Source organism: Babylonia areolata, chromosome 35 (genome assembly GCF_041734735.1).
Source record: "Babylonia areolata isolate BAREFJ2019XMU chromosome 35, ASM4173473v1, whole genome shotgun sequence".
Taxonomy (NCBI): domain Eukaryota; kingdom Metazoa; phylum Mollusca; class Gastropoda; order Neogastropoda; family Buccinidae; genus Babylonia; species Babylonia areolata.
Genome location: NC_134910.1, coordinates 9,927,248 through 9,951,499, shown reverse-complemented (window position 1 = coordinate 9,951,499; position 24,252 = coordinate 9,927,248). Strand labels below are relative to the sequence as shown.

General features: G+C 42.8%; 1 protein-coding gene across 4 annotated transcripts in view; it reads right to left on the bottom strand.

Annotated features, from left to right (window-relative positions):
- The window catches only part of LOC143277891 (transcription factor 12-like), a 245,656-nt gene that overhangs the window by 220,932 nt on the left and 472 nt on the right, over window positions 1–24,252 (bottom strand). The gene's annotated exons all lie outside the window — the stretch shown is intronic.

Genomic DNA, 24,252 nt, shown 5'->3' with positions numbered 1-24,252 from the left:
TGAGTGGGCTTTTACGTGTATGACCGTTTTTACCCCGCCATGTAGGCAGCCATACTCCGCTTTCGGGGGTGTGCATGCTGGATATTTACTTGTTTCCATAACCCACCGAACGCTGACATGGATTACAGGATCTTTAACGTGCGTATTTGATCTTTGCTTGTACAAGACTATTGCTTGCGTGTACACACGAAGGGGGGTTCAGGCACTAGCAGGTCTGCACACATGTTGACCTGGGAGATCGGAAAAATCTCCACCCTTTACCCACCAGGCGCCGTCACCGAGATTCGAACCCGGGACCCTCAGACTGAAAGTCCAACGCTTTAACCACTCGGCTATTGCGCCCGTCACTGACACTAGAAACAAAAGCGCCATGCGGATGGAAGCAACTTAAAGGGCGAAAAAATCACGGGAGACTTCTGTTTGCACACACACACACACACACACACACACACACACACACACACAGAGAGAGAGAGAGAGAGACACACACACACACACACACACACACACACACACAGACAGACAAACACACACAGAGACAGAGAGAACGAACGAACCAACGAAAATGTTTTAATGAACTTTGGCCATGCACCACAATTCAAAACCAGGGGACTGGGGGTGGGCATGGGAAGGGGTATTATAACACTTGAATAGATGACACAATATCGAGAGACAGACAGACAGACAGAGAGAGAGACCGAGAGAATGCGTAACAAGGATTTACATTTATCTCTCCTCACCTTCCTTGCGTGTTTGTCCAGGGATTAGTCATCTACCGCCCTTCTGGCTATCAGACAACCACGATAGTTTTAATTGATTAAATACGGAAAGCCTGATAACGTACGACAAACTTGCTCACTGCGTTGCTCTATACAGCAATGTTCCGCACTATGTAGCCAATTGAAAACACGTGTAGATTTTCATACCGTCGCGAGGATTGTCCAGGAAATGAAAGAGGAATTCGTCCATATCAAAAGTGTTGTCACTGAACAACAACAGCAGCCACGACAGTTTCAGTTTCAGTAGCTCAAGGAGGCGTCACTGCGTTCGGACAAATCCATATACGCTACACCACATCTGCCAAGCAGATGCCTGACCAGCAGCGACGACAATCGAATCGAAAACCCCGGAAACTATCTATCACAGCTATCGCAGCTCCCATCTGCTTCGGCTTAAGAGACTTGACCACCTGAGGAATGCCGCCAAATCTTCAAAATCACAACCGTCACCCTCTTCGAGTTAGCGACAGCCCGAAGAATGCGACATATCTGAAATCCAAACTGGACATCCGCTTCGAGTTAAAGACTGTCTGAAAAAAATGCTCATATGATAACTGCCATCTGCTTCGAGTTAAAGACTGTCTGAAGAATGCGCCGTATCTTAAAACCAGTCGACAAAAGCGCTTGGACTGGGAAAGATTCTGTAAAACAGTGTCAGAAAATGTAGTCGCATCACTGCTTAACCAGACAACGCAGCACGGATTAGCTTTTAATTAACGATTGTTGTTGTTGCTGTTGTTGTTGTTGTTGGCTGCTCACAGGCTGTGTGCAGTCTCCGCCAATGTTTTTTTCGCTTCGTTGAAACTACCAAATAAGCACAGAAACTATGATCTTGAAGCCTCGGCAACTTATTTTTCGATCCCACGGAATCAATTTGTTGAATGAAGATCCCCGTTGAAATATCAGGAAAATCATCACCTCCTTGACAAATGAAAGCAGCTGTCAAACTTATAGAGAACTAGATCGCGGACTTCTACAGTTGTGAACAACTCTGACAAAGACCTTTAACCACCTACGCGCAACAACAGAACATATGCAATTTCTCTCTAGCACGACGACAATGCCTATATCAGTATGCCACCAAGAGAAAGGAAAAGAATGGCGAGGGGGGGAAATGGGTATTAAATTAATATTCCAAAATTAATACAGATCACAAAGCGAGATTGAAAGTGGCAGGAAAAAAAAGGGAGGGATTCTGATAGATTCTTATTAAAAAAATAAATAAATAAAAAATTAAAATAAATAAAATAAAAAGAAGAAAATTCTGATACAAACAAAAATATTCTCTAAAAGTTTGTATGGAAAAAAAAAAAAGAAAGAAAGAAAAAATGAATGAATGTTGTGAGTGAATGAATGAATGGGAGAAAGAAAGAAAGAAAGAAAGAACAAAAAAAATAAACAAACACTTTACCTCTAAACAAAACCAGCCACCGCAAACGCTTATCCAGAAAACCATGGAGAGGATTCTTGAATAATATCTGCCTTCACCACACAACACTCCCCGATCACAAACTGCGATTTGGGGATTCACAGATTCGCTTGTCACTTCCCGAGTCCCCAACACCAGGTCAGCAAGGAGTCAACTGACATCTCACAAGTTTTTCCGCCCAGATTCTGAGGGTTCTTCTCCAAGGTGATAAAAGTGTCGCGTGTCGTGTGGGACCAATGAGCGATCAGATTGCAGAGGTGACCAAACCGCTCCGTGACTTACACCATTGTAGCTTCCTATGGCTTCACGCTAGCGTCAATAGAAGAGGTTTTTTTTTCGGTCTTCCGCGCTGAACCCTTCACTGTTCGATGGAAAGATGATTAATTTCTGTTGTTAATTAACTGGGGTTTTTTATTCCTCTTCGTTCAAAATGCTTATTTAATTGGTTTGTTGGTTATTTGTTTTTATGTTCAAACTTTTTTTTTAGTATTTGACAGTTTCAGTTTCAGTTTCACTTTCTCAAGGAGGCGTCACTGCGTTCGGACAAATCCATACACGCTACGCCACATCTGTTGAGCAGATGCCTGACCAGCAGCATAACCCAACGCGCTTAGTCAGGCCTTGAGTGCATGCTTACATATTTGTGTACCTATGAAAGTGGATTTCATTTTACGTAATTTCGCCAGAGGACAACACTCTCGTTGCCATGGGTTCTTTTTCAGTGCGCCAAGTGCGTGCTGCACACGGGACCTCGGTTTGTCGTCTCATCCGAAAGACTAGACGCTCAGTTTGATTTTCCAGTCAAACTTAGGAGAAAGGGCGAGAGCGGAATTCGAACCCACACCCTCACGGACTCTCTGTATTGGCAGCTGAGCGTCTTAACCATTCTGCCACCTTCCACCTTTATTTGACAAAGTAGTTTCACTACGTAGTTTCAGAACCTCCATGGATACATACTCTTTCATAAACAGATTTGCCCAGTTCAGTGTTTAACTTCAAATTGTGTTTCTTTCATCAGTATGCCCTTCAATTTAGGGGCCAACTGTTCGATGGAAAATACTGATTCTTCGTTGCTTCTTTGTTCTTGGTTTTGTTGTTTGTTGTTCTTTCTGTTTGTTGTGTGTGAGTATGTTATTGTCTATGTGTGTTGTTGTTGTTGTTGTTTGTTTGTTTGTTTTTTGGGGTTTTTTGGGTTTTTTTGTTTGTTTGTTTTTTTGTTTGTTTGTTTTGTTGGTTTGTCTTTCTAATTCCCGCCCTTCAATTTCCCCCCTTTCCATTCGGGAGACGATAGAAATCCCCCCCTGTCCCCCCCATCCCCCCCAACACACACACAGACACACACCTCCAAAAGTATTTCAAGGGACAGCCTTATTCTTATGATAACTCCCACTTATCACCATGAGTGTTAACTTGGCCACTAACACATTACTGCCATTTGTTCGCAGTGCTAATTATCTACGAAATACTGATCCTCTTTGATGGTTATGACTCGCACATCCTCATCCGTACAAACACATATACAATTCCGAACCTCCCCCCACCCCCACAGAGCAAAAGAACACACACACACACACACACACACACACACACACACACACACGCACGCACGCACGCACGCACGCATACACATACACACAAGCGCGCGCATACAGTCTCTCTCTCACACACACACACATAGACATATGCGCGCGCGCGCAGTCACACACACACACACACACGTTCCGTGGTGTGTTTTTGTTGTTTTTCTTCCTCTTCCTCTTCTTTTTTTTTTCTTCTGGAAGATGGAGACAAGAAATCAGACAGTGGCGTCAGTGGACATGAGAGGAGAATGCGACGAAAAAAAACACCGAAACTTCCATTTTTGACGCTCTACCGCTGACCATACCAACCCATCTTATCTTTCTCTCTCGCTCTCTCTCTCCCTCCCCTCCATGTGACACGGACCGTGTAGACAGACGCCCGCCTTCCTGTCCAGTCAACCCCCCCTCCCCCCTCCCAACCCCCTCTCCCCCATCCACACACCCCCCCTCTCATCGAATACACACCTTGGCGTGTCAGCCTCCAGCGCTAGCGAACACAAAAGGACGGAGGACTGGCTCAACCAACCAACCAACCTCCTCATTACATTCACTACTACCCCATCCCCCCTCAACACCCTCCGGCCTTTTACACACACACACACACACACACAACTCGTGGGGGGGGGGGGGAGGTGGCCCGGCCCCCCCATTCAATGAAGGTGAGAGGTACACGCGCTTTCATGTACACATTACAGGGTCTCGAAGTGTCAGGGGACAAAAGCGGGGTGCGTGGGGGGTGGTGTGGTGGGTAGGAGGGTGGTGTGGGTGGGTGGGTGGGGGGGGGGGGGGCTCAAGAGAGAGAAAGACGGTCACTGAAGGCATAACAGAAACACCTACAGGGCACACATGTGTGTGTATCTCTCTCTCTCTCTCTCTCTCCCTCTCTTTCTATGCCTTCATTAATTTTTCTCTCTCTTTCTTCTCCCTCCCTCCCTTTCCCTCTCTCTCACTCTCCCCCCCCCTCTCTCTTTCTCATTGAAGAGGCTGATATATCATGACTTCATAGTCTTTTTTTTTGGGGGGGGGGGGGCGCTATTGATGTATATGCTTAGTATTAAATTCTTGTGGTATCAGTTGTTTTTTGTGGGTTTTTGTTTTGTTTCGTTTTGTTTTGTTTTGGTTTGTTTTGTTTTTTTTGGGGGGGTTGGTGTGTAAAACGTTGTACTTGTGCCACACCCCTTCAGTAATGGGCTTTGGCCTTTTATTTGAATAAAATAGTTCGTTCATTCTCTCTCTCTCTCTCTCTTTCTCTCTCTCTCCCCCATCGCTTCAGTTAGGGGCTTTGGCCTTTTATTGGAATAAAACAGTTCGTTTATCTCTCTCTCTCTCTCTCTCTCTCTCTCTCTCACTCACTCACTCTCTCTCCCATCGCTTCAGTAAGGGGGCTTTGGCCTTTTATTGGAATAAAACAGTTCGTCTCTCTCTCTCTCTCTCTCTCTCTCTCTCTCTCTCTCTCTCCTATCCTTTCCACCCCGTTACTTCTCTCCCTCCTAGTCCTATCCCTAGTTCTTCCCACTAAGCTGAATACAAAATTGAGCACGATGGCTCTTTCTCCCCTGTAGGCTAGGTTTTCAACGAAGATTCTGTCCTCCCTCCCTCGAGTCATAAAACCATGTCCACAAGCCGTGACCACCCCCACCACCACACATCCCCACCCCCACCGTCACCCCCACAACTCAGCTGACTCAAGTGGACGCGTGTGTGTAGATGACTGTTCCTAGCTCCTCCCCCCCCCTCCCGCCCCCACTCCCCCTCCCCCCCAGGTGGAATCCGATTAATTGTAAAGAAATCCACTTGGAGGAGAGAGAGAGAGAGAGAGGGTTTGGAGTATCGTGCCTTGGTCATTACAGCTCCACTCGAGAGCTGATGCGAGCGAGGAAGCTGGACAATTCTTGAGAGATGAGGAGGGGTAGGGCGGGGTGGAGGGGGGGTGGGGTGAGGAGTTTGGGTGTGTGTGTGTGTGTGTGTGTGTGTGTGTGTGTGCGTGAAAAGAGGGGGAAGGGGGTTCTTTCAAGTCGAGTCGAAGTCTGGGTTCTTCTTCCTTCGAGGCTTGTTGAGGGGTTTAGTTCCAGTGCTTGAAGTTTTATTGACAAGATTGTTTACTTCTTGTGAGTGATTGGTCCGATTGAAATTCGGCGTTCCAGGGTAGCCTGATACCTTCCCCCTATTAGGTACCCCCCCCCCACCCCCACCCCCCCTTCTCTCTCCTTCCCCCTATTAGGTCTCCCCACACACACACACTCCTACCCCCTTCTCTTCCATCTCTCTATCTTCTCCCTTACACACAGATAGAGAGAGAGAGAGAGTAAGAAGAGAAGAAAGAGAAAAGAAAGAGAGGAGAGAGAGAGGAAGAACAGAAGAAAGAGAAGAGAGAGAGAGAGAAAGAAAAGACAGAGAAAAAGAGAGAGAAAAAGGGAAGAGAGAGAGAAATAGGGAATAGAGAGAGAAGAGAGAGAGAAAGAAGAGAGAAGGGGGGGGGGGGAGAGACTGAGAGCCAGAGTTCATGTTTCCACGCCCCAAGAGCTCCAAAGTCGTCGGAATCTAAAACTAAATACTCCCACACGCCCAACTTCCAATCAAGCCGCATTCTCACTGATTCTGCCAGATCCAGGATAGAAGTGACGTAGAAACCCCACGACAGAAGTGACGCAGAAACCCCACTTCTGTACCCCACGACAGAAGATCCTCCCTGACAGATGAACACAGTCACTCAAATCAATATATGGTGCTTAGAGCCTCGCCGACCACTAAGGCCATCTCAAAGCTATCGCCACGTTAAATTCATTTCACTCAAGGCCTGACGAAGAGCGCTGTTGGTTGGTTGGTCAGGCATCTGCCAAATAGATGTGGCGTAACCCCCGAAAACGGAGTATGGCTGCCTACAAGGCGGGGTAAAAACGGTCATACACGTAAACGCCCACTCGTGTGCATACGAGTGAAGGTGGGAGTTACAGCCCACGAACGCAGAAGAAGAAGAGAAGATGTGGCGTAGTATATACATGTATCTCCAGATTTATCCGAACGCAGTAACCACTTTGATAAACTGAAATGGAACAGAGCCCAATAAAATACTATCACTACACTCCACGCCACGCAGATCGCTAAGATGAACAGGGCTCTCTCTCCGACAGGTCCACCAGTTTGCATCAGTTTGACATGGTGCAGTATTATGACACCAAGCCGTTCGTTGCAACCACGCAGCTCCCTTAGTGCTGGTGTCCGAAAACGCGAACATGGCTCGGGCTCTCTTGACACAAGAGTACAGTATACGCATTAAAAATGTGTGTGTGTGTGTGTCTGTGTGTGTGTGTGTGTGTGCACGCGCGCGCGCGTGAGTGCCACTACCACCATCACCCGCCCTTCCCGCTACACACACACATATATACATGTAGGTATATACCTACATACGCTCCGAATTGGTTGATTTGACATATCATGTCGGGGGGTACACACACATTCTTTTTTTTTTTCTTTTTTAATTTTTTTTTTTTAACAGCGCGCGCACATATGTTTATGTACACACACACGACCCCCACCCCCACCCCCCGAACGACGTTTTACCACGCTACTAATTTCAGCTTTTCCGCCCAGTTTTCTTTGAACGTGTACACATCCAAAAAATAAAAGATAAAAAAAATTAAAAAAAGACAGGCTGACCGCTCTCTGCTCATTTTCGCCAGGCAATAAAAAAATACCCCCACACTCTACATCACGCCGAGTGTACCAACAACACACCTTGAAGTATCGGCGGCAAGCACTACTTAATTAGAAAAATTCCACCGAAGCCCGATACAGAACGTTCGCCAGAAGACCGCTTCCCCAATATTATCTTTCGGCAATTTGAGTGACGTCACGGCTCGCTCTCTCGCTCTCTCTTTCTCCACGCGCCTCTCAATCGTCCTGTTTACATTCTATCTTTGGCTGTAGAGTGGTGAGGGGGGTGGGGGTTTAGGAGGGGTTGGGGGTGGGGGGGGGGGAAGGGTGTGGGTGGTAGAGTTCAGGGGAGTTAACTGAACAGGAGAGGCAGGGATGGGTGTGAAGAGAGGGCGGGGGGAGTGGGGGTGGAGGGTTTAGTTGCTGATGTGCGATTTTCCAAGACGTGATTTTGGCCTCGACCTCTCTCTCTCTCTCTCTCTCTCTCTCTGTCTCTCTCTCTCTCTCTCTACGTTGGGTCAGCGAAAAATAGTATAACCGTATTCATTTATAACTGAAAATAGATGCGCTTTTTTTTGTTCTTTTTTCTTTTTCTTTTTTTTCTTTTTTTGGTCAGCTATCATTTTAAGATAGCCAAATTTATTTTAAAGGCAAAATGGTAGCCTCCTTTCGCTTATTTCTAGTTTCAGTTTCAGTTGCTCAAGGAGGCGTCACTGCGTTCGGACAAATCCATATACGCTACACCACATCTGCCAAGCAGATGCCTGACCAGCAGCATAACCCAACACGCTTATTCAGGCCTTGAGGGGGAAAAAAAAAAATTCTAACGATGCATAAGTCTCTCGGCTTCTCTCTGCATCCTCAGTGGGCTAAGACTCCCACGTTCTATCGCGGGTAAACAGAAAGTTAAGAGTTCTACGAGAGAGCTTTCCCGTATATGACTGCGTATGATCCCCACCCCTCTCTCTCCCTCCCCTTACATATCTGCAACAATACGCAGTTTTCGTGGGGGTGGGGGGGAGGGGGGGGTGTTATTATTATGGCTGATTATTTTGACAGCAATCCTGTTACACAACACAACAACAGGGCAAGGCTGTACAGAAACAACGTTGATTCTGGCGTCTGTCTGCCTGTCAGTCATCAACTGTCATTGTTCACGTTCACGTTTGTGACACACTGACCGGGTTCTGCGTTCTTGGGCTGCAATTCCCACGTTCACTCGTATGCACACGAGTGGGCCTTTACGTGTATGACCGTTTTTACCCCGCCATGTAGGCAGCCATACTCCGTTTTCGGGGCTGTGCATGCTGGGTATGTTCTTGTTTCCATAACCCACCGAACGCTGACATGGATTACAGGATCTTTAACGTGCGTATTTGATCTTCTGCTTGCGTATATACACGCGAAGGGGGTTCAGGCACTAGCAGGTCTGCACATATGTTGACCTGGGAGATCGTAAAAATCTCCACCCTTTACCCACCAGTGATTCGAACCCGGGACCCTCAGATTGACAGTCCAACGCTTTAACCACTCGGCTATTGCGCCCGTCACTGACCGGGTTAACTTTCAAGATTGCACTGGCTCTGGGTGCTGCAGCCTTGGTGGGGACTAGCTGGCCTTAAGGAACCATCCCAACGCCGTCTGTCCTAAAACACTCTTGTCCGAGAGAGTTGGAGGGGGACCGGGGGGGGGGCTGGGGGGGGGAGGGGGACTGTAACTTGGGCAAGACACTCTCCACTACAATCAAATTCTAGCCCAGATAGTCGGGACAGCAGTTGCTTCCTCTGCTGTTCTGATGGTCACAGTCGGACACGCCTGACTATCATACATCTTTCCGCCTCTGGAGTCATACTGCCAACCCCGCCCCCCCCCCTCCCCCCACCACTCTCCTGGCTGAAAGGATCCCCCTCTTCCTCCAGCCACCCACACCGCCTCCCACCCCTACCCCCTTTCAAATTCGACAAGAGGATGATTCGTACGTGAACTTGTGGCCACAAGTCTTATCAGATTGGAAATGGCTGAATGGGCTGATAGATCACAAGAGCATCAAATGGACATGGCTGACACTTTTGTTGTTATTGTTGTTTTTGCTGATTTTCAGGGTTTCTTCTGTCGTTTAATTTTATAATACTGACCAATAATCAGAACAAAATTGTACTCGTCGTGCTGCTTGTTTTGTCATGTGCATTCTACCATACCAAATATAATCAAAGGAGACCTTTCTGCCAAAGAAACAAAGGTTTACTCTCAACCACGGCTAAATAATGGTTTACATCTCATCCACCCGCCCAACCCCAAAAACAAAAAGCATGTCGAAAGAAGTGGCAATCAAAACCATCTCTGTTAAATCCCATTAGCCTTTATAATAGTTTCAACTTCTTCTCTTTTTTCACCTTGACGCACATCGACAGGAAAGGTACAACAGCAGCAACAACAAAAAGACGAAACACAGCTTTTGACAATGAATCAACTTCAGTGTTGATGACTGACTTTCTCCCGTTTAAAATTAACAAGGTTACTTATAAATCCTATTCATGAAAACAACGTCTTTTGCCCTCTGCAACTAACCACACACACAAAAAATGCCAGCTGACCAATCCTGCTGGAAAAAAAAGAAGAAAAAAAAGAAGATCAGCTCATAATCAACCCAATACATATGACTAACAGTTATCCGATTCATGACTAGAAAACTGAAACGAATCCCTCCAAACTGAGTAACTCAATTGTCCCAAGGGTGAAAATTATGTCTTCCGTTCTCTGAAGCTAACCATACATACTCACTCAGTCACTGTAGAGGAAAAAACAAAAATGCTGGTCTGTATTTCGTGCTGAGATTGCAACCACACACACCCCCTCCTTCCCTTCCTGCTTTCATTTACAGAATAATGAGAATCGAATAAACAATTAATCTAAATTACGTCTTTTGCCCCATGCGGCCAACCATAAAGCACTACCACCCTTCCAATGTCTAGGAGAAGGAGCTGGCAGTACAAGGGCGGGAATGGAGACCAGTGGTCTAAAAATAGATTTCCCCCTCAATGAGAGAAGACTGTGCTCCCCCCCCCCCCCCCCCCCCCCCGCACACACAAGGCAGGCAAAGGCAAAGGCCCGGTAGTACAAGAAACCCCCCGAAGGCAGGTAACTGTGTAGAAGTGGGATGACACGAGTTACAGCCCCTTGAATACATTCGCAGTTGGGGCAGGAGCAGTCGAGCTATCAGTGTGTCCCCGAGGCTATTGTGTAACCCACGCCAGACGACCAAGTGGGGAGGTGGGGGAGGGGAAGGAAGGTGGTGGATTGAGGGTGTGGCTGTGTGTGTGAGGGGGTGTGAGGGGGTCGGAGGGGGGGGGGGGGATTATGCAGAAGTGACCAAGGGGGCTGTGTGTAAACACACACACATCCACCAATGACTGACTCCTGGGAACAAAGGATGGTCAGTTTTTTTTTTGTCAAAAGAGTGTGATGAGCCCTGCTGCAGAGCTCTAAAGTTGACATTCACTCAGGTTTGACATCCACACTCACAACCTCGGTGGGCTCGCTTTTGTCAAAATAGTACAACAGTAAACCCTGCGGTAGTGCCGTAAAGCTGACATTCACTCAAATTCAACATCCACACTCGTAACATCTGGTGGGCTAGCTCTTGTCAAAATAGCGTAAGCCCTGTTGTAGAGCTGTAAAGCTGACATTAACTTGAAATCAACATCCACATTCACACCTTCTGGTGGGATCGCTTTTGTCAAAATAGTTTAAATGTAAGCCCTGTTGTAGTACTGTAAAGCTGACATTCACTCAGGTTTGACATCCATACTCACAACCTTGGTGGGCTCAATTTAGTCAATAGAGTGTTGTAAGCCATGCTGTAGACCTGTAAAGTTGACAATAACTCGAATTCAACATCCACACTCATAAAATCTGGTGGGCTAGCTCTCATCAAAAACAGTGTAAGCCCTGTTGTAGAGCTGTAAAGTTGACATTCACTCGAATTCAACAACATCCACACTCGTTACATCTGGTGGGCTAGCTCTTGTCAAAGAGTGTTGTAAGCCATGTTGTAGCTATTGTTAAAAAAGTGTAAGCCATGTTGTAGCTCTTGTCAAAAGAGTGTTGTAAGCTATGTTGTAGCTATTGTCAAAAGAGTGTTGTAAGCCATGTTGTAGCTATTGTCAAAAAAGTGTAAGTAATGTTGTGGTGCTATAAAGTTGACAATAACTCAAATTCAACATTCACAACTTCTGGTGGGATCGCTTTTGTCAAAATAGTGTAACTGTAAACCCTGTTGTAGCGCTGTAAAGTTGACACTGACTCAGGCCTAACACCCACACTCACAACTTCTCGTGGTTCACTTATGTCAAAAGAGTGTAAGCCCTGCTGTAGTGCTGCAAAGTCGACATTCACTCAAATTCAACACCCACACTCACAACCTCGATGGGCTTGGCCATCTGGGGTAGCAAGCCATCCCTGGGAAAGAGAGACAGAACCTATAACACTACACTAATGGGCCTACCATTAGAGTGATCAATAGGACTTTTAGCTTTCGGGACAGTGAGAGATGTTCCTGATTTCATGATGGACAGCAAGAGAATGCCAGTTTTTATGTAGGCTAATCAAGTGGTGCAGGGATACATGTGTACATGGGCATACAGAGACTGGCCTTTTTAGAGAAAACATAAATACTGCCAGTGGTAATCCTTAGCAATACTTTTTTTTTTTTTGTTTGTTTTGGGTTTTTTTTTGGTGAATAACTTAATATCAAAAAGACTCAAGAGCTCTTTAGTTTAAAGTTATATTTGATGACTGTACAGAACTCTGTGTGTGTGTGTGTGTGTGTGTGTGTGTGTGTGTGTGTGTGTGTGTAAAAGAGAGAGAGAAAGAGAATTTTATACTGTTAGTCTGTTAATATGAGTGCTGCTTTTTTTTTTCTTTTTTTTTTTTTAAGAAAGAACAAATAACTGAGTTACTTTTAGTACTTTTTGGTCTGGGTTTGAAAATGTACCTTTTTTTTTTTTTTCTCTAAAAAAAAAACGAGATTCACAACTTTCAATTTCATCAATCTCTGGTTGGTTGAATGGTTGACATGAATTAATTTGAATATCCTGGAAGGAACCGCATTAGCAAAAAAACCCCAGGGCCTTGAGACCCAAATCTCTCAACAGTATAAAACAGCAAGCCCAACTACCTGGTGAAATTTCAAAGTATTCTACTTAACCATGATTCTTTTTTTTATTTGAATTAATAACCAACTCTGCAACAATACTAATATTTGATCCCATTACTCTGAGATCTTAAAAGATACATCTGCCATGAAATTGGGTAATAACATATTCTCTAGATATATATATAATAATAATAATATATACATTGTCAAAAATATCAGGAAACACAATTCTTTCTCAGTTCCAGGTATCCATCTTAACTTTATTTTTTTTCACACACAGCCATGATCATTATATATATATATCACAAAACAAATCATTAAACTGTAAACTCCTAGACATTCAAATTTACAATGGTCAGTCTACTGGAACTAACAAATCCTGTTAAATGCACACACAAACACTCAGTCATAACATCATTTAATAATGATTTATGTACAATGATACCCGTTTCATGCCTGTTTCAATAATATTCATCATAAATATGACAATGATTGAAAAAAAAAAAAAAAAAATCACGGAAAGTGAAAAAGTTTAACTGAAAACTGTACATTTTCACTGTTCTTGCCAACAGACTGCTGGAGAGTTCCGCGGTCATCTTGGATTTTGCACATGCACATCTAACTTTTACTCTTCTTCTTCTTCTGCGTTCACTCGTATGCACACGAGTGGGCTTTTACATGTATGACCGTTTTTACCCCGCCATGTAGGCAGCCATACTCCGTTTTCGGGGGTGTACATGCTGGGTATGTTCTTGTTTCCATAACCCACCGAACGCTGACATGGTTTACAGGATCTTTAACATGCGTATTTGATCTTCTGCTTGCATATACACACAAAGGGAGTTCAGGCACTAGCAGGTCTGCACATCTGACCTGGGAGATCGTAAAAAATCTCCACCCTTTACCCACCAGGCGCCGTCACCGTGATTCGAACCCGGGACCCTCAGATTGACAGTCCAACGCTTTAACCACTCAGCTATTGCGCCCGAAATTTTACTCGAAATTCGAGCAATACCAAAGGCAATCGACATAGCAAAAGCAGCGAACATGCGTTGTACTCCATTTCTTCAGTTGATAGCCTCCATTGCTAAAACCAAACTCAGGTCAATGAAGTGACATCGTATATACACACAAAAAAGTGCAAAAAAAAAAAGAAAAAAAAAAGTATGCTGTTTCGCACGTTCTGCCTCTCTCGATCGCCTTTGTTGCTCGACAGCCAATCAACTATGAGAGCACAGAGCATGTGACGTGCTTCTATAAATAAGTCGTATAAAAGCACGGAACTATCTATCAAGAACTCTGTGTGGTTGGTGCACTAATAGGGGAAACAACTGCAGTCCTGCGTGGTTCACACTCCTGGGGTCTTGGCCTTGTTCTTCGGTGTTGGTGACGCCAGCACAATGGTTTATTAATTTCATCCATAGCTTAGTTTACACTCTGTGGGTCTGTGAAGGAACAACAAACAAACAACAACAACAACAACAAACAAAAATCCGTAACTTTTTTCTCTCCATACAACCCAGATGTTTGCACTACATTCTAATTTTGTTTCCTTTCAGGGAAAAGATATAACTATGGTTCCAAACTGTCAAAAAAAAAGAAAAAAAGGATAGTTTAACCAATCTCTTGTTCCAGTCACCCTCATCCACTGTCATGATCTCCATCTCAAAACTTTCTGCTGGCTCAAGTGGTCTGTCTCACTTAATCACTTATATCAGTATTACCGTTGACTGTTCTGAATGAACATCACCATCAGGATCAATCTCGAAGGTTTAACTTATGGATCTTGGAACAGTTTGTGTTATCATACTGTCTGTTGTGTTCACATCTGCCGAGTTTCAAACACGACTTCGCCGCCACAACAAACAAAATTAAAATAATCTTGCAAGAAAGTGCTCAGAAATACTCTGTATAATGTTACTGCGCTCAGGCTTCCTAAATTAAAGATGCCCAGAAGTGCGTCAAGAGCTGTGTCCTTTTTCTTTTGTTTATGGGTCAAACAACTGGACTGATTAACGCACCACTGCCTTACATGTTGGTTTTTTTGGGGTTTTTTTCTTTTCCCACATTTTACTTTACGATCTAACTGCTTATTTTTCTTTAATGTTATCAGTTTATTTATCTATTTGTCGACTGACTGTTTGATTGACTTGTGTATTTATCCATTAATTCACTGATGTATTTATTATACAATTTATTTCTTTTTTCTCAAGGCCTGACTAAGCGCATTGGGTTATGCTGCTGGTCGGGAAGATATCTGTTCAGCAGATGGATGGATTTGTCCAAAGGCGGTGACACCCCTTTGAGTCACTAAACTGAATTGAACAGAACTTACAGGAAGGTGTAACGGTATGGCAGGCTTCAGCTGGAGTGGAATGAGTTAATTAGAAATCACATCCCTCTTGTTAACCCACTCAATCACAGAAAGAAAGTAAAAAAAAAAAAAAGGAATAAACTTCATGAATCTGTAAAACACAACAAGACAAATGAACTCATTTCCTGCAGACGCTAAAAACTTCTTGGTTTGACTCCTTTTTTTTTTCCCCCTTCTTCTTTTTTCGTTTCTTTTTTTCTTCTTTTTTTTTCTTCTTTTTTTTCTTCTTTTTCTTTTAAGCTGTCTGGTCTAACAAAACACTGACTTGAGATGAAGCTGACAGCTGCTAAGAATGACTGCAACAGACTCTCACACTCACAGTCTCAACAGGAGACGAGTTTGTTTCTTTTCCCCACCCAAAAACAACCACTAGAAATGATTAATTTCTTTTCTCTCTACACTCGTGGGCTATAACTAGCGTTAGTCTGAACTCCTATGTCCACTTGACATTAATTTATGAGTGAGTTCTTGGTGTACTTAAGTTGGACCTTTTCTTCCCAGTGACATAAAAAAAAAAAAGTATTCAAACATTCCTATTAACTTAAAACCCATTTAACTCTCTCCATACGAACGGCGAAAGAGACGACGTTAACAGCGTTTCACTCCAATTACCACCATCAAAATATTGCAAGTGGAAGGCTCTTATACTGAAGAGGTGAATGTTGACAAAGAATACCACAATTCTGACGACGGAAGCTAAAGGTTGGGTCATTCAGACACCCACTGGACATCCGAGGGGTCTGTGTAGAGGAGAAGAGAGGACTGGCCGTACTGAGTGAGTAAACCAACACACATGCATCTGACTCAGAAAACAAAGGCCACGCACTGCAAAACAACAAATGATCACTCAGATAAGGCATCATGAAAACAAAGTACAGTCCACTGAAAAAAAGTTTAAATATCAAGACCTTTTTTTTTTTCCCATCACTGATTGTACATGTAGTAAACTTTTGATTCTTAGTAACTTTCAGTCTTGTTTGCAATGTTCACTTTAGTTATACCATACCACTTAGTATTATATTCATAATTACTGGTCTTTTTTTTTTCTTTCTTTTCTGCATAGTCCTCTGCTGATTTGAAACAATAATGTGAAGAAGTTTGACAGTGCATCCCATAATTTCAGAGTCTTTCATGATATAATTTTTTTTTCATTATCATCCAGCTGGTGCTGCAACAGAAAATGAGAAATGAGAAATGCAGTTTTGTGCAGGTCTATTTTTTATGACAAAGAACATCACTTCCCACTTTGAATTTTTCTTCTTCTTCTTCTTCTTCTTCTTCTGCGTTCGTGGGCTTCAACTCCCACGTTTACTCGTATATACGCGAGTGGGCTTTTTACGTGTATGACCGTTTTTACCCCGCCATGTAGGCAGCCATACTCCGTTTTCGGGGGTATGCATGCTAGGTATGTTCTTGTTTCCATAACCCACCGAACGTTGACAAGGATTACAGGATCTTCAACGTGCGTATTTGATCTTATGCTTGCGTATACACACGAAGGGGGTTCAGGCACTGGCAGGTCTGCACATATGTTGACCTGGGAGATCGGAAAAATCTCCACCCTTTACCCACCAGGCGCCGTCACCGTGATTCGAACCCGGGACCCTCAGATCGAAAGTCCAACGCTTTAACCATTCAGCTATGGCGCCCGTCTTTTGAATTTTTCAATGCCCGAGTTTCACCAGTCATGCAAGGATCTGTGTATTGTGTGTTCCATCCATTCACCCACTCAACGACGACATGGATTTCAGGATCGTTTACAGTGTGCATATAATTTATTTTACATGCGAATTAAGATCTTTTACATCTGTAACATAAAAATGAGAAGGGACTGATTCAGTGGCACGTCTGCATGTTGACGAGGGTGATGGTAAAAACCTTTACCTTAATCCACCAGACACTGAATACCTGAACTGATCACAGGACCCTCGTAATCAAAGTAATTATAACAAGGATCAAAGTTTCATCATCATCAGGCATTTTTTGGACCCTCATATAGTCATAATCACAGTTATTTAAGGCTCCAAGTGATACCATTCAGACATTAAGTCCATCACCTCAATCTTTTTTTCTTTTCTTTTTTTTTAAACCATCTAACTCACACAATTGAGGAACAAAGTTGCAGAGCTTTCAAAACAATGGAGTATGGAACTGCACCCATACATTTGATTCTCCGTTAACAATTCTAACTTGAAAGTAATAGAATCTCAGTCATGCTGCTGCAATTAAAGTTGATTATGATATATATATATATATATATATATATATATATATATATATATATATATATATATATGTATATATATGGAGTGATGACCTAGAGGTAACGCATCCGCCTAGGAAGCGAGAAAATCTGTGCGCGCTGATTCGAATCACGGCTCAGCCGCCAATATTTTCTCCCCCTCCACTAGACCCCGAGTGGTGGTCTGGGCGCTAGTCATTCGGATGAGACGATAAACCAAGGTCCCGTATGCAGCATGCATTTAGCAAACGTAAAAGAACCCACAGCAACAAATAGGTTGTTCCTGGCAAAATTCTGTAGAAAAATCCACTTCGATAGGAAAAACAAATAAAACTGCACGCAGGAAAAAAATTTTTTAAAAGGGGTGGCGCTGTAGTACAGCGACGCGCTCTCCCTGGGGAGAGCGGCCCGAATTTCACACAGACAAATCTGTTGTGATAAAAAAAAAAAAGAAGAAATACGAAGAAATACAAAGAAATATATAAAGTTACAACTGCAAAATATATATGAATAAAAACAGAAACAAAGTTGTGATGCACAAAAACACACATGGAACTCTACCAGTCCATGTTTTACAAATATTCATCACATGGCACGGGGGGGTGTAAAAACAGTCATACATGTAAAAGCCCTCTTGTGTTATACACAAAGGAGTGAACATGGGAGTTGCATCCTACAAAGAAGAAGACAGAAATTCATCAAACTGACTCCCACCATGCCAGACCTCCCATCCAAGTCTCAGAACTGCAACTCCTACACACTCAAATGTCCTTTGATCTCTCTTGCAGGCACACATGTATGCAGGACACACACGCACACGCACACACACAAACAGAGAAAAAAAATATACCCACTCACTCATATATACAGCATGCACGCACACACACACACACACATACACAGAAAAAAAAAAATACCCATTCACTCATATATACAGCACGCACGCACACATTCACACACACACACACGCACAGTGGCACACACATACACAAACACATATGCACGCATGAATGCACACATACACACACACACACAAACACACACGCACATACACACACGCACACACACACACACACACACACATGCACGCACACACACAAACACTAACATACACACACGAACACACACACTAACATACACACACACCCCGGAGGAGGGGCAGAAAGATCTATAAAGCATAAACATATCGTTTCGCTCCCCGTTTTCGCTCCCTGTCCCGATGCCAACAACAACACAACAGAACCAAAACAAACTGAACAGATTAAATCTACAGACACAGCAACATGCTCACACTGACCTTCTCTCTCTACCTGCCACTCTCACCCCTACTCCCCCTACCTCTCCCTCTCTCTCTCTCTCTCTCTCTGTCTTCCTACATCACCAGTCCACAAATTAAGTTCTTTCTGTACTGAATAATTCTGCAGACACTGCAACATGCTCACACTGACCTCCTCTCTCTACCTGCCACTCTCATCCCTACTCCCCCTCTCTCTCTCCTGCTCTCCTTCCTCTCCCACTCTCTCTCTTCCTACATCACCAGTCCACAAATTAAGTTCTTTCTCTTCTTCTTCTTCTTCTTCTTCTGCGTTCCCCGTGATCATGGTCTCAGACTTGCAGTCCTATGCTGGAAATGAAGGTGGTGGTCTTGATGAGGTCTTCTTTGGTGCCCCAGAGCTTTTCTGCCAGTGTGGCTCCATAGGGCCACTGCTGCATCCTTTCTCCCTCCCCCTCTATCTCCTTCTTCCTTTTCTCACCCTCTCCCCCCCTCTCTCTTTCTCCACCCACCCCCCTCTTTCTTCTCTCTCTCTCTCTCCCTATCTCCCCCCCTCTCTCTCTCTCTTCCTACTTCTCCACCAGTCCACAAATTTAGTTCTTGCTGTACTGAATACTTCTACTGTTACAGTGTTAGTGATATACTACAGTTATATACACAAAACTTGTGTGTTACAGAAGTTGTATTGTGGTCTCTCACATTGCAGCAATTCACAAAGCCAGCATGTGTGTACGCTGCTTCACAACAGCAAAGCTGTAATCTGACATTGTATTGTTCTGTATAAATAAATTGTCCTGAACAAAATATAGATACTACTGTATTACACTCGTTGACACAACAGATTTCTGTGTGGGAAATTCAGGCAACGCTCGCCATTATGGGAGAGTGCAGCACTACAGTGCAATGCAACCTTTTTTTTTTCTTTTTCCTTTTTTTTCTGCATGTAAGTGTATTTGTTTCCTTATCAAAGAGGGTTTTTTCTACAGAATATTTTCCAGGGACAACTCTCTTGTTGCCGTAGGTATTTTTACATACATTAACAAAGTGCATGCTACACAAAGGATTCCAGTTTATCATATCCAAATGACCACATTTGTATAGATAAAATTAACCATACATTTCTATTACAACTGCTGTTCAAACATGTTAATAATAATGTATTGTTCTCTTCTCGCCTCATATGAGAACTTTCTCACTCAAATGATTATTCATTTTCTCACCAACCTTATTTCAAGATTTGAACTTGCTCACTCTAGCAACTAAATCACTCAACACCTAACCATCCTGTCCAGAAAGCCAAACATGCATGCCAATCTTCACACCAAAACACAACAACAAAAACAAAAATATGTCACAAATTTCATGATCCTGTGAAAACACTATTTTTTTTTTTCCACTTTTGTTTTTATATAATATACAATATGAGAAATACAACTCTATACTTGCTTCTACAAGTCTGTGAAAACTTCATATTATCTACAAATATTTTCTTTAAACATTGAAAACTAATACATCTCTGGAAAGACCAAATTTGAAAAAAGAACAGTTTTGATACTGTAACTGGTGTATTCTGTGTAAGAAAGTAAAAAAAAGAAACTCATATTCTAATAATATCATTATAATAACATACTGATTTATTTACACACACACACACACACACACACACACACATATGTGTGTGTGTGTGTAAACTATAATCATATAAATCACTCCATAGTGCATCAGCATAAAATACATCAAAGGCACACTACTGCTTCTATAGTACCAGATACAATTTGTGCATTTGTTAAGTATTTGTTAAAAAAAATAACAATAATAAATAAAAACTGCATGAAACCAGACCTGTTTGCCCCTGAACTTTGTCATCAGTACAAAGCATCATGAAAAGTTGTAATCTGAGATGACAAAAACAGTAATCATGGATAAATTCAATGGTGCATTAAACAGCACTTTTTCTCCATGTCACACACACATCAGAAACACACTCAGACTGCAGCAGCCAGCTGAGTCAAAAGCAGTTGGTGAACTGGGATTAGCAACATCATCATCTTTTCAGATTCTTCAAGTTCAAGTGACAACTGGTTAAATCAAACAAAGAAGCGTCTAAATGAAATCCATGAATGCGTTCTGATCAAGACTTCATTTGTGCATATATACATATATATATGTATGTATGTATTATACAAGCACACTCACTCATGTATTCAAACATACTTGAAGCCTGGTCATAAGATATTACAATACATGGAATGTATGCAATGTATTCAGGTAGAATCATCCATAAAAATCCCCCACCCCCACCCCCCACCCCCCAAAAAAGGAGTGTAAACAATGATTCAAAACTGATGCATACAAATTCAACACCAAACAGGAAACAAACACACAGACACACAGACACAGAAAAAGACACACACACACACACACACACACACACACACACACACACACACACACACACAGAGAGAACAAGGACTGATACAGAGATCTACAGATCATAGAGCTTCTGGTAGAGCCAAATACAAGCACAATAATAAACATTTCCATATCAGTAACATCAATCTAATCCCAGATGTGGAAACTAATCAAAAAACAAAAAAAAAAAGATGCTCCCGATCTAGATTTCACCTAAATCCCCCTCCCCCCTCCTCCCCCCCAAACCACTCTTTTCCTGGGAATTCATTTTATCTTTTAAGGATCTGCAGATCAGGAAACTGAAAATTATCGAGTTGTGCCTTATGTTTTGCAAGATAATCACACAGGGCTTTATCACTCAGTTCAGACCCCCACCCCACCCACCCTCTTATTCCCCATCCCTCCCTCACCTGAACTTTCTGATGAGTGATTTAAAAAGTTTGAAAGAGCTTTATCTTCAATATTTAAAGATCTGAGATGTATGTGTGAGTGTGTGAATGTGAGTGCATATTCATGTGTGTGTGTGTGTGTGTGTGTGTGTGTGTGTGTGTGTGTGTGTGTGTGGAGGGGAAGGGTGTGTGTGTGTGTGTGTGTGTGTGTGTGTGTGTGTGTGTGTGTGTGTGTGCGTGTGCGCGTGTGTGTGTGTGTAGGTGTGCATTATCACTGTGAATGTATGTATATATATATATATATGTACAGACTGCAAGACATGTCATATGTAAGTGCGAGGTGTCCATGTAGTAGTGACACTGACAATGTTTACTCTGAAACAGTTTTCACTTGCTGTAATGGACTGGATTACTTCTGGTCACAACACAAATTTCTCAGTGTGAAATTCACTGGGGGGGGGGGGGGGCATGCTAGAATAGTGCAGCACCATCCTTTTTTTTTCTTGATTTTTATCGTTTCCTTTAGCTCAGTCTACAAAACAGTTGTCTCTTAGTATAAAAGCAGGTTTTTCTACAGAATTTTGCCATGATCAACTCTTATGCTGCTGTGGGTCTTTTCTTTCTGTGTGCTACAGGCATGCTGCATAACGGACCTTGGTTTATTGTCTCGAACTTAAAGACAATGTTTCAATCAGCCTGACTTGTTCACACTACTCCAGCATTTCTTGTCGTTTCTTTTTCATTTGAAACAAAAAACGTAAAACGCCTAAATCTGCAAAATCATCACGTTTGTTCATGACAGTAGTGTACGTATGATTTGAATGAGCATGCTAGCTAGAGGAGTGGAATATTTCCCACAGAAGTCTCATCCCATAGAATGGTCTCTAGCACTGAGGCTATATTCATCAGGGCAGATGACACTAGAGACAAGTTTCTTAAACACGAGCACACTTGCGTGCTAGTGGTGAGAGAGCGAGTGGCAAGGGCGAGAAGTACATCATACACTGCATGCACAATGAAACGAATCAGTACATCATACACTTCATGTACAACGAAACAAATGTGAGGCGGGAAGTAAGAGTTTATGCTCACCTCACAGCAAAGTCGCTCTGAGGGCTACCTAGCCTTGATTCGTGAAAATCTAGCCACTCTTGCCGCAAGGTGGGAAAAAAAAAAACCCACACCTTCCCAGCGTGTCACAAGAACCTAGTCTCACTAACGTGTAAGAAAAACATGACTTAACGTGTGGCAATGGATGGAGGCTAAGGGAGACAGCATGGGATGGAGAGTAATGCCACGGAAACAATGGAAGTCGCGGGTTGGTAGGGGAGGGGGGAGGGGTCTACTTTGATAGTAACACACACACACACACACACACACACACACATATATACATATATATAAACAAACAGAATAAATTGTTTTTGGTTTTTTTTTAAGGGTCGTGCTGCACAGTGATGACATGATCTCCTAAGGGAAAGGAACCCGAATTTCACAGAGACTTATCTGTTTGACATAAATGTAATGAAAATACACCACAACATGGATAAAAGGTGGCAACAAAATCCCCTGCAGACTCAACAGGTTTTTTCTTCACAACTCATGATATCAATATGGTGCTACATACAGGAAAGTATTTACTACTGCATACACACTGTATACTGCTGATCACATTATCTACACTCATGCAGAAAATAAAGAAAATAATATGGATGCTGACAAATGACTCGCAAAATACTAAAACTGTGAAATAGCAAATTTTGGCCAATTATGTCAGACAAATGAAACTAGTGTGGGACATGTTAAAGAACTGCTGGTTTCAAACCCTGGGGGAGGGTGAAATCTGGTTGAAATGACCATATGATATTGACAGCTCTTTGAAAAACAAACGTGGCACCTCAAACATTGTAAAAGATCAACAGATTGTTTTGTTCATAATTAATCTTGATTCATTCATTTTCAAAAAGATAAATTCAAAGATTTCACACCTAAAGAAAATCATTCATTTGATTACTTCATACCAATAGCTGCATGTGTACTGTTAATGTGTAATTGTCAAGGAAAACTCAACTGTGTGCATTGTATTGTTAACTGGAGCAAATGCTTTCAAATATTTAATAACTAATGAAAATCTTTTTCACAATGAGTTACAAAGCTATCTGTAAGAAACATTTTCATACACAAAAATGCACAAATACTGAGTAGAGTAATTCAATAATAATTCTCTTATCTTCCACCAAAATGTTTCTTTAATTTAAAAAGGCTATCCATAATGAAAAATGTATAACTTCAAACACACACACACACACACACACACACACCAAAAAAACTTGGCGCAGTGTTTGATGACTATTTTAGATGTTGCATTGTTTATAATTTAAATCACCAGAATTTTAACTGCACAATGCATTTTTACATTGTTTCTTTGAATCATCATCATGATAACAGTAAGCTTATGCGACTGGCTATCCATCAAATGATTGTGAATCTGTGTAATTAATCACTATAGCAGCTGTGAACATGAAACGTTTTGACATTTACTGGGGAAATTCCGAAAACCTGTGCTCAGTAACGACACAAGAGTCTGTGGCCATCGTAAAATAACTTGTGAAACGAGACACCTAAAAAGCGCAGCACAGAATTCAGCAACCTTTTAATAACAGTGCACACCAGATGTCTCACCACATGTGCACAGTCTGTTCGCACGCGCACGCACACATGTGCAACATGGGACAGGTGTGCTGGACAGACTTGAACAACTGCAGGCAGCAGATGCCTGCTGCAGCCATCGAGATTTGGAGCCAACCAGCGGCTGCGGGAGTCTGGGACCCGGCAACAAGTTAACCTAGATCTCGTCAGGTCAAGGAGCAGCGGGAACAACAGTTTTATTGGGGACTGTATGAGGTCGCTGATTCCGCTCCTCCTTCTCTGCTACCTCCCCTAGGCTACTTCTCACTTCTCCCCG